The sequence below is a fragment of the Austrofundulus limnaeus genome, unplaced genomic scaffold (genome assembly GCF_001266775.1).
Source record: "Austrofundulus limnaeus strain Quisiro unplaced genomic scaffold, Austrofundulus_limnaeus-1.0 Scaffold73, whole genome shotgun sequence".
In the NCBI taxonomy this organism is placed as follows: Eukaryota; Metazoa; Chordata; class Actinopteri; order Cyprinodontiformes; family Rivulidae; genus Austrofundulus; species Austrofundulus limnaeus.
Genome location: NW_013952475.1, coordinates 1,611,880 through 1,622,001, shown reverse-complemented (window position 1 = coordinate 1,622,001; position 10,122 = coordinate 1,611,880).

Below are 10,122 nucleotides of genomic sequence, written 5' to 3'. Positions count from 1 at the left end.
CTAATGACATGTATTAGGAGGTGACCTCCCAAAAAAATGCAGAAATTACTATATCATATTAAAATAATTAATTTGTTAAATTAAGGATGCACTAGTCTATTTCAGTTTGTATACATATATCAAGGCTGCCCAAACCTTTTCTCCAAAATGAAAATCTATCTGAGGGCTGCGGCCAAATGCAATAATATAATTCATGAAATACAAATACTAATGATTATGTCCTGCTGGAGTGTGACATTATTTGTTTGTGTACAAATTTTTTATATTTATACTTCTCATTCAACCACAATTAAATTTACTCTATCTAGGAGGCACAATTTATATGGATAGTATTTAGTTTATTTACAGTAACACACTGGAATGAAATCAAGCAAAAATGAAATAAAAGTAACAACTTTCTACATCTTGCCTTTTAAAAAATGCAAGGAGTAGAAAGTACAGATAATTGTGTGAAAATGTAAGAAGTAGAAGTAAAAAGTAGGCTGAAAAATAATTACTCAAGTAAAGTACAGATACTCAAAATTCTACTCAAGTACAGTAACAAAGTATTTGTACTTTGTTACTTTACAACCTTGCATACAAGAGAATGATGTCACTGAAAAGTTTTTTGATATTTTTAACTTTATGGYTGAAGAAATGTGCCAGCCATGATCCATTTAATATTTTAGCAAAGGTTTTCTTGAGTCTCGTAGAAAAKGTTCCTCTAGTAATTAAAGATAAAAGAAAAACACAAAAAAATATATAAAAAATGGTTTAGAACAAAAAAAATCTATTGTGGTGAGGAGAAAGTTGAGCTGCAACATGAAGCTGTTTATGTTCCTAACCTGGTCAAGAACTTTGGAAAGTAATCGAAATGATCATGGATACAAGCAGTCAAAATACTAAGTTTTCTCTGCAGGACACTCCCTGAGAGAGAAAGTGATAAACTCAGTTATCTGAGAGAGAGTGAAGCTGCTGTTCCTCCACTTCCAGAGGAAGTTGTCGTGGTTTGGGTATCCCTGGATGCCTCCCTATAGGGGGTTGGTCTGGGTTAGAGGGAAACCCCAGAGAAGACCCATGACACACGGTAGAGAGACTAGTCTCTTGTCTGGCCTGGGAACAACTTGGAATCCACCCAGAAGAGCTGGAAGTTGTGGGAAGAGATGTCCAGATCTCCCTGCTCAAGCTGCTGCCCATGTGATCTGACTCCGGAACAAGCAAGAGATTAGTTGGCCGGATGATGATGAYAATACAAATTGCTGCAGAAATTTCAAAAGACCACCCAAGAAATTGAGAAAATTAGAAGTGATTTGCAATAAGATTGTATAAAAAAATTCACAGGAAACTGCTGGGAAAATGACTCTTCAACTGGAACTTCTTTGAGAACAAAACGAGTTAGAGAAATGTGTCATGCTGCTTTGAGTAGTTTGTATTGAAACAACTCTAAATATTTTTGCTGCCCAATGAGCGACAGATTAATTCCTGTTGATGTAACTTTAAAWATTTGTGATCAAACCTCAGGAGTTGAGTGAATTCTTTTAGTTTAAGTGCAGATGTGACAACCCAACACCAAAAACAGTAGACAGGCTTTTAAATCCWACTTTCTCACATTTAAATCATTCAGRTGGGGTCRATATAAAGTGGAACTGCAATGCTTTGGTCTGAATTCTTCTTTATTGTAACTCCACAAGCCCCTCTTTCACCTCTTTTCGGATGTGTGCWGATCAACTCYTTTTGAGGCTGTCTCTTTAACAAGGCGCTTCAAGCCCCACACCCTCCAGCTTCCAGATATGACATTGTCTTTTTAATTACTTCCTAACAATTCTGGTGGAATTTAATCTGAAATCCTGACCCAGACTGCTTGAGAATAAACGTCTCAAACAGACTGAAATGTTCCAACATTTAGGATRAATGCAATGAAAGGGACAAAAAATAATAACAAATACGACTGTGATGTGTTTGAAAGCCTTTCTGTTACAGTGATTTGCTGTATAGCTGATTCTCCACGACAAACGTGTGTTCCCAAAGTGCAGCTCTGTCCCAAATCGACATGACTGTAAATGTTTTGGTTTGAGGACAACAGAGGGGACATATGGGACGTCAGTGCAGTTCTCCTTCTCTTGACTCTGCAGCCGTGGCACATTCGTTACAGTGTTGACTTGTGTTTACACTGAGGAGCAGCAGAGAGAGGGCTCTCTGTCTGCAGCCGGCCTTAAAAGACAAAAACAAAACACCTCTGTGAGTTATGAAGCACTGCTTCTTGTTTCGGCTGCAGAGGAGAAACTGGGCAGACTGTAAACACCAAAGTGATGCCAGGGTTGGGAAACTCCAAACTTACTGGAACGTCCTTCTGTTCGCCATGAATCACGGCGTCTTTTACAGCCTTCAGTGCCATCGAACGTGTACTTTAAATGTATTACCTCTGCCTGTGACCCCGAGCTATTAACGTGCACTGCTATGTAAATAATCAGCCCGAATGATGTCACAACATCCCTACAAGGTGATATTAAGGTATAAATAACATACTGTATCTTGACCATCATCTGAGTAATAGGGCTGCACTTTAAGTTGGTGTTCTCAGAACAAACACTGCAGACCTTTAACAAAAATCTGACTCTTTTTACGGTCTCATTATTTCGGTCTGAAGCCTTTCTGGGTGGTGATTGCATGATTTTCCATGCATGCTGGTGAGTTCTCTGAGTCCTGTGGTTTTCAACAAACCAAAAACACGAGCGTTAGGTTAATAACCCTGTCTGTAAGTGTGGGTTGTTGTGAAATAAGGGTGGGCAACTTATTATTATTATTTTTTTAAATTCTACTGTAATTTAACCAGGGAAATCCCATTGACATCACAGATCTCTTTTGCAAGCGTGGCCCGGGCAACTCTTGTACTCTTGTTTAATAAGATTAATACAAAACGTCTTGAGTCCAGACTCTACATGGTTGTGGTTCTGGGAAAAAGTTGCTGTTTTTTATGAATTTGCGACTTCAGTAAATTTCTCATTTTTAGCTTTGTGCAACGTGTCATGGTGGTGACATAAATAACTGTTTTGTTRGATTTTTTTTAACCTAAAAAAATATAAAGTGACTCAGTTGCCTCTCAGCAAGAAGGTTGCTGGATTGAATCAGTCGGGGACCTTTCTGGGTGGAGCCTGCATGTTCTCTCCGTGCATGTGTGGGTTTTCTTCAGGCACTCTGGTTTCCTCCCACAGACCAAAAACATGACTGTTAGATTAACTGGTATCTAAATTGTCTCTAGGTGTGAGAGTGAATCCTTGTTTGTATGTGTCCCTGTGATGGACCTGGACCTGTCCAGGGTGTACCCTGCCCCTCACACTGTGACTGCTGGATATGGGCACCAGTGACCCACGCAACCCTGAAAAGGAYGAAGCGTGTACAGAAAATGGATGGATGGATGGATGGATGGATGAATGAATACCTAAATAAATAACTGGTGGCCCTCAGGCAGCCTCCAGCCAGCAGGCCGCCTGTTGTCCATCCCTGTTCTGAAATGTGTCGATCCATTCACTGAGTTCTTCCTCACAGTCCGATAAAAAAATTCTTGCTGCTTTTCTCTTTTACTCTTCAGTCAGCTCTTCAAAATGGGAACATACTCAAACAGAAGGTGTGGAATTTAGCAGCTTTGTGTTCGGACCATCTGAAGTTTGGTCAGGTTGTGTGTGGGTGATGGGAATGTGAAAAATAAACTTGTTTATATGGAATAAGTGACCAACTGACTGGGTTTTGTGGCAGTGGAGTTAAGGACAGGGCAAACGGAGGAAAACATCATGGAAATGCAGCAAATATTTATTTCTGTGGTTCTGATTTGTAAAGTCTGTCTTGCCACCATTTGGCTGTTGCTCTGCTCCTCTACGGTCCACCTCGCCACTTTTTCCCTGTCTGGGTTCACAACAAGAAACCGAACTCAACAAATGTTGTCGTAGAAGGTTTGTGTCAAATTCTGTTCTGCAGAAGACACATTTTCTGACAACCAGCAGCTGCTTCGTGAGTTTAGCCAGTCTTGGCTTTGATTTCTAAATATTTGAATTTTTTGTTGCATAAAAAACAGTTATTGCTAAATACTGCGGTTCAAACGTGAGAGCACTGCAACTCAGTTACGCACTGTAATCTGTAGTCTTTTGAATGAACCTGATGCAGAATGATCTGATGTTTTCATTCACTGGTCTGAAACAAATTCATTCCTGGAGTTATTTTTGTTCAAGCAGGGGAAAAAAAAACATCCAAGGTTGTTGGTGTGTGAGGAGTTCAGGGATTTGAGGAAGAGGAGGGAAAACTGAACCAACGAACTCTGCAGTTTCCTGGAAGCGGGTCAAAAACGATCTCCTGGGTTCTCCGGCAGAAAACGGGTCCAAAAGCAACAGTGATGGTTGAGATTTAAACAAGCTGCTGGCGACTCTAAACACCTATCACAACATTTTAGACAGAGTCAATTGAGAGAGATGACAGAGACTAAACATGATTCATTAAAAGCATAAATAAATTTAAAAATAAGTCAACACAGATGGATTTAACATCCTGAGCAGAACTAGATAAAGAAAACAGGCAATAAAGTAACTCTATAGTTCTAATTACACAAATATCCTTTCATTTTAAAAGTAACTACATGTAGTTTTCATGAAGCTTTAATAAAAACTAATTTAGTGACTCATTTCCTCTACGGACGCTGCAGTGACTCAAACTCTTAAAAATGACCTAATCTGCTTTTTTATTATTACTCAGCTGTTTTACTACAAAAAGGTCAATAAAGCAGCGTTTTATTGGCCTTTGCTGGTTGCAGACTTGAACTGCTCAGATGTTTTTATGACCACTGTAACTTTTAACTGGTAAATACAGTATTTGTCAAACTGAAGCAACAGATGGAGACTATTTATAATCTAGAATTGTCACTGTGTTTGATAAATCTCTGTTCTTTCTTCTCTTTTCTATCATCTTACAACTTTCATTCAGTTGGGACTCATAAAAACAACTGCTTTTTTATCATCCTGCAGTCTGTCTGAGCTATTAACTCAAACATTTGTAGTGGGTTTAATAAAAAAAAGTGCACTCTTGAGTAAAGGCAAGGCATTTGCTTTACATCTACTTAAAGTAAATATAAAGTAAATACATTACCTCTACTCATTTCAGCTGAGTAGAACCAGTTGACATAATTTTTAAAATTAAATTCATCTGTTCTGTTGAGTGAAGTTCTGCATCTTTAAAAAAATCCCCTGAAATTCATGGGGTTTGTTAGAAATCACTGCTGTGAAAGATGGGTGATCATGTAATTCCATCTGTTTGTGTGTCTGTTAGTGAAATGTCTCATCGGCAGCCGATTAACTTTTGGAGTCTGCCTGCACAAGATGGCKACCACAGCTAATTGACTTTAACTACAGAAATGTATACTTCAGTCAGATTAACAGACACGCAGTTAAAATTTGGTGTGTACTTCACGTACTAAAAAAACAGTGCAGGATTATTGTGTTAAAAGTTTGGGATTCAAGGAAGTTGTTCACATGCATTTTTACAGCCTTTATTAATAAGCAAATTTTATTTCTGCAGCATCTTCCACAAACATCACAAATGGCTTCACAGAGATCKAAATAACTGAAAACGACCAACAACAGTGAACCAGAATACAATCAAAAACAATTTAAAGAAACAAAAATCAAAACGTAGAAACCTGTCTGAATAAAAATGTTTCTTAAAAAATTCAAATGAAATTCTGTGGATGAATTTTTAAAATATTTCCTGTCATCCGTCTATGGAGTACAGCTGAATCTATTKCGAAGTACATTATCTCAGATCTTGGTGGGGGGTTGTCATCACATTTTTGTGGTTCTGTGGAAAATGATCTCCATCTTCACAAGCTCATGGTGTGTTTTCTGCAGAATTAATTAAAGATCTGGATTACTGTCACTGTGAACCATTTAGTGCCTCAATTCTTAAAAGAGAAGGCAACACAAATTAAATTTGCTTGCATTGCGGTGAAGTAACAGCTGAGCACAGAGGCTCGGTGGTTGAGTTTCGGCATGTTTCGGTTCTTACGCTGAAGCATTTCACACCCGGGCAGTGATCTGTGGAAACTCTTGGTAAAGTTTTAGTTACTGGCAGAGACAGGAAACTGCTGCATCCAGTTAATAAGTGAAATTTGTTGAGATTATTGTTTCTTCTAATCTGCAATGCTGACATGTTAAACAGTCACAACAAGTTCTAAAGTCAAAATTATTATTATTATTATTATTATTATTATTATTATTATTATTATTATTGGTTATAATGAAGTTTTGTTCCTCTTGTAATAATCTGAGTGACATTGGCTTTGAAAGGCAAAAGACTCCCACCTCACTGAGCATCCTTCACATTCAGTCTGATTCTGAAACATATGTTAAACTGGGAAATAGGATTTGGAGAGACTGTCATTCAGGGKAAGATGTTTATATATTGGATATAGTCAGCCAGTTATAAAGAAATATTTCTGCATTAGAAAATTAACYTTTTTGTCCTCACTTGTGTAATTAAATTAGACACAACCTGCTTTTAAATCATCTTTTCCACATTTAAATCATTCAAGTGGAGCTGCAATGCTTTGATCTGAATTCCTCCTTGTTGTAACTCCACAAGCCCCTCTTTCACCCCTTTTCTGAGGTGTGTCTGATCAACTCATTTTGAGGCTGTCTCTTCAATCCAAACAAGGCACTTCACACCCCGCACCCCCTCCAGCTTCAAGATCGGTCCAGTCCAGCTTGATGTCACGACTATATAGCTGCTCAGAAGCTTTTTATTTAAATATTAATGAAAAATTGTCATAAACAATTTGACATAATAGTTCAGAAAACATCATAGAAAATAGAGAAAACTGAACGGGTTGAAAAATATGACCCAGAATATAAAGAWATTTACGCAGCATCCAAAAAGAKTAAATTKAACTTTTCTGCACTCCTAGAAACTCCAAGTACAACGAAATGCATTTAACAGCTAAAAAAGTATATTTTACAWGATATGTCCCCATTAATGTTGCATTTTTTCCCACCTACAGTATTTTCACATTTTCCACATTTGACCTATTCTCTATCACTTTTGGGAAACACAACCAAACCCTTTGAAACTCAAAACCCTGTCAGCGATGTGATGACAATACATGACCTTCTCATGACTTAACAAGCAAAGCTGATMAAATCTGATATTTCATTTCCTCCAAGTTAAAGTCTTTACTGCTCTGCCAAAATCCGCTGCTCTGACCTGAATATTTAGGGTTTTTTTTGTAGATTATTTAGACTTTGAACAAATCCGTTCAATTTGAAAGAGATCTCCAGGAAAGCTGGTCTTGTTGAARTGACTCACCTGCCTGGGAAAAGTATGTCCACAGAAGCTTTGTTAAATTACATCAATGTTTAACGTCACCTGATGTGTTTATTTGCACAGACGCATTGTTTGCATTTATTAACTTCCAAACTGAAGGGGAGGTTTGACACAATGAGAAGTGAAGTTTTCTCTTTGCAAAACATTATAGTTTTTATCTGATTTTACTGAAAATTRGAGGTAAAAATGACTTTAAGGTCATTAAAATTTACAACGCAAGAAAACTGATTAAAGTCTTAATAGTGTTACTATTTGCACATGCTCATATGTGTGTATTTCTACTAAAAACAATGAGAAGTTTTTGATTTTGTGAACCAAAATTCCCTCATTGTAACAAAATGCTGCACAAAATCCTCAAAATTAAACTCAGCTGGAAAAAAAAACTTAAAATTTCTGAAAAGCAGCTTTCTTTTTGAACACAGTTGTTTATTATCTGTGCTCAGCTTGTAAAAACTGTTGTATTTCTTCCCTCTGGATTTGGGAAGAAATTTGTGTTGCTTGAGAAAATAAATAGCTCTTTTGTTGCCATGTCAACGTTATCAGGATCATTTTTTTAAATGTGCCTTTTTTATATAATGGGTAGAATTAAGTTTGTTTAATGAAGAGTTTTGGAGTAAAACCAAAACTTGCTCTGAATTTCCCACACAGGCTCTTGATCCGTGGACGAGGAGGGCGAGTCAAAAGGTCAGGAGAAAAATCTGACGTATTGGGCCGATGCTGTAAAATTTCTGAAACTGGAAGAATAATTTGTGAAAGATAATGTTGATGCTGTCATTTTTTTATTTGTATTATTCAGGAATCAGGTTTTTAACCGCTGCCTTTTTTTTGAAGGAGCATTTAAACAGAAAAAATCGAGTGGTTGAAAGTATTTCTTCTTATTTTATTTTATTAGAAACTTATAACGTGCTGCAGCTCCTTATCAGATGGTTTATGTGTAATTCTCTGTGGCACCTCTGGGTCATGCTGTTTTTTAACATCTCCTTTTAGAAAACGTTATAAACATTTTTTTGTCTAGCTAACTAACTTGGCTGATGTATGACATTCTCAGATGATTTTACAGCTTTGATGAAAGTTCAAACCCACCTCCACATGACTTTTAACTTTCTTTTTAGCTGAGCTCTTTAAGTTGACGAGTTATTTTGGGAGAACGCCACCAAAGATCCTGTCCTTGWGGAAAACACGTGACCTCTGAAGCTCTCAGTGAAAAGGGAAAGCGCTGTGGATGGTCTAACCTTTTTAATGATGCCTCTCCAGTTCTTTAAGAGTTCCCATGCATGTGAGGCTCCCAGCGGATGTTAATATATCACCAGCGAGTCTGCAGCCTGACCTTTGACCTCGCAGTTTCAAGCTTTAGGGACGAGCCAATCAGCTGGGTCAACGCAGAGACGCACAACCGTCAGGTGAGGTGGATGAAATATTTTAAAGGTTTGTTTTATTAGTGCTTCGACAGRCGTAAGGACGAATCCTTATTTTTTATCTTTCAGCCTCCAGCTTCAGWCGTCACGCTGCTGATTTCCAAACACACAACATGATGGCTGAGACAACACAAACGGCTGAGAGTTCTCCTGTCCCGGGCCAGGCTTCTGTCAGAACCGGGCTGACCTCCAGAACAGCAGGTAGGATTATGTTTTGGCTGCTCCTCCTCAGAAAACAGAGAAGAGTTCTCTGAGTGCTGCTTGAGTAGATTTGCCTCTGACGCAGTAACTACTGACTCTGGTTCTGGTTTTGCCGTCAGTGACCCATCATTGACCCAAATATTTCCTAAAGGAATGCTCATCACTGCCACCATTTTCTGCTCAATGTGATCATCTTATGAGGAGAAGTGATGGAGTTTTAGCTACTTTGGTCAAACTTTGAAAACACTTGTTCTCATGACATATCCTTGTGTGAGCTTTTAGTGACTGGACTTTGTGTTGTGATTAACTCTCAGCTACTACCACACAAAATATTAGCTGAARATCTGTAAAATTCTCTGAGGTACAGATAGTTTTGTGCAGTGCCTGTGACATCCAATTTTTGTTAAAAACACGAATGCATTTTTGGAAAGATTGCACTGATAACATTTGGATGAACAGTCYTTGAGATATTCACATGAGACATAACAGGAAGTGATGTCAAAGGGGAATGTCTTCATGTGAACTTAGCGTTGCTTTAATGACTAACGACACAGACTGTGGAAATGAATCTGATGTTTCTTTAGAGTGTTTTGAGACGACAGAATCAGAGATCAAATAATATTGTTTCAAACAAAAACCAAAGAATTCCCCTTTGATGTCACTTCCTGTTTCACTGAGCCAAGTTCAAAGGAAAATATGCCCAGAGTTGTAAAGTAACTATAAATACTTTGCTACTGTACTTCAGTAGAAATTTTGGTTATCTGTACTTTACTTGAGTAATTTTTTTTAACTTTTACTCATTACATTTTTACACAATTATCTGTACTTTCTACTTACATTTTTTAAAAAGGTAAAAAGTAGAAAGTCGTCACTCCTATTTTATTCCGAGTTGGTATTATAAAAAAATACTATCCTGATAAATTGTGTCTCCAGGATAGAGTGAATTTAATTGTAGTTGGATGAGAACTATAAATATATACCATTCTGACACCATTTTAGCTCATACACAACCAATCACAGCTGCACACCATTAGAAAAAATGTTTTTTTGTAGAAGTCACCCCCAAATAAATGTCATTTTGGGAAATCTAAGTGCTCACTTTTACTCAATACTTTTACTTTTAATACTTTTTGTACTTAAATACAAAAAATATCAGATACTTCAAGGT